The following is a 2,221-nucleotide window of genomic DNA, read 5'->3' as shown; positions in this document are numbered from 1 at the left end:
TTGAACAAACCTTAATAATTCATCTCTAACCAACTTTTTGATCTTGGTATTTGTCAAAGGTTTGCAGCTATCAAAGATTAAAAGAGCATTTGATTATTTTGATATCCAATGAACTCCGGTTTTATGATTTGCTTCAATGGTTAAACATAGAAGGAGGCAATATTTTTCAAAACTCCTTTTCATATTTTCAAAATTTTGAAAAGTCAAAGGAAGAAAAGCATTTTTAAACAAGATAAGTTCTCTGGAAGCATGTCTTGGAATTCAGCAAATATCCCTTTGAAGCTCAAGATTGAAGCTGGGGCAAAAGAAGCTATTTTTGGGGCAAAATTTGATAATTGTCTTAAGTTGAGGTTTGCAAGAGTACACCATGGTGGAAATGAAGACAAACTGAGAGAATGAAGATTGTTCACGCAATTATCCCCTTCACAGATCAACATTTGTTTTAAGCATATTTAAGATTCCAGCATCAAGAGTCATCAAGACTGACAACCAGGGATTGAAATTTCTCTTTAAACCCTAACATATTTCGCATATACATCAGCACATGCATACATTACACATGAAATTTGCATCTTTGCATTCATCATCATGTGCAAGAAAGACCTTATTTTTTTTTGAGGAAAAATTCAATAAAACGACAAATAAATTTCATCTTGGCATACATCAAACATCCATCATCAGGATAGTTACATCCAGATACATTTTACAGATCTTTCAGGAGAAGATGAGATCAAAAGACAACAAGACATCCTCATCAAGAAGGAACAATCATCTTCAGATTCAACATTTTCAATCTAAATTTTGTCTCGCTTGAGACAGTCTCATTTAATACAGATGATTTATCTCGCTTGAGATTGTTTTTCTTAAAACTGACTTTGTCTCACTTGAGACTGTTTTACTCGAAAGAAGATTTATTTCACTCAATATTATTTTTCTTAAAACAAATTTTGTCTCCCTTGAGACAGTTTCTCTTGAAACATGAACATTGAAAACATTTCCCTTGAAATGAATTTTGTCTCTCTTGAGATAGTTTCTCTTGAAACAAAATTTTGTCTCCCTTGAGACAGTTTCTCTTGAAACATAAACATTGAAAACATTTCCTGTGAAATGAATTTTTGAGATAGTTTCCCTTGAAACAAAATTTTGTCTCCCTTGAGACAGTTTCTCTTGAAACATAAACTTTGAAAATGTTTCCCTTGGAACACAAAATATTTGAATCAGTTCCACTTGAAACAACCTTTGAGACAGTTTCTCTTAAAACAAATTTTGTCTCTCTTGAGATATTTTCTCTTAAAACAAATTTTTCTCTCTTGAAACAAAATCTTTGAATATGTTTTCCTTAAAACAAATTTCGTCTCCCTTGAGACAGTTTCTCTTAAAACAAATTTTGTCTCTCTTGAGATGGTTTCCCTTGAAACAAAGTTTTGTCTCTCTTGAGACAATTTCTCTTGAAACACCAATCTTTGAATATGTTTCTCTTGAAACAAAATTTTTGCCTCCCTTGGGACAATTTTTCTTGAAATACAAAAAAAAAAACCTTTGAAATTGTTTCTCTTGAACAAAAAAAAAAACCCTTTGAAATTGTTTCTCTTGAAACCCAAGACCTTCGAGTTCGATTACACTCAGCTTCGAGGGTACATCATTTGTAGCATAGCTCAAGGCAAGAAGGGCTATATGTCAACAAAATTGTCGAGTTCGATTCCATTCAGCTCGATGACACATCAATCACACTACTGCCCGGTTACAGTCGAGGTTTTCAAGTCGAGAAGAAGACTTGGGTTATCCGTGCCTTAGTGACAAGAAACCGTTTTTGGCAGCATGACTTAAGTCGAGAAAAGCTATCTGTCAATGAAGACCTTTTGAGTTCAATTTCGTTTAGCAAGGGCCTAGCAGTCACATGGTGGAGTCAAAAAAACTATTTTCCAGATGATTTTTTAAACCAAGGTCTTTAAATCGAGAAGAATACTGAGGTTGACTACAATTTGGTAACGAGAAGCCATGTTCCGATTCAAATTCTGAATTGCGGCTTCAATTCTATATTATTTCAAGATGGACTCGACTTCACGACAGAGGAGCCATCTGCAACGCAATTCGACAGGGAGTTATTCTTCAACTCCACCGAACGAAAATTTGTGTCTTTTTGTTTTTTTCATATTTTTCGTTCCACAAAAAGGACAAAGAGGGGCAGTTGTAGACACTAATTTTTGGCTGTCCAGTCAAA

This window comes from Hibiscus syriacus, unplaced genomic scaffold, assembly GCF_006381635.1.
Source record: "Hibiscus syriacus cultivar Baekdansim isolate YM2019G1 unplaced genomic scaffold, ASM638163v2 tig00112344_pilon, whole genome shotgun sequence".
Taxonomy (NCBI): Eukaryota; Viridiplantae; Streptophyta; class Magnoliopsida; order Malvales; family Malvaceae; genus Hibiscus; species Hibiscus syriacus.
This window is presented reverse-complemented; position numbering follows the sequence as displayed.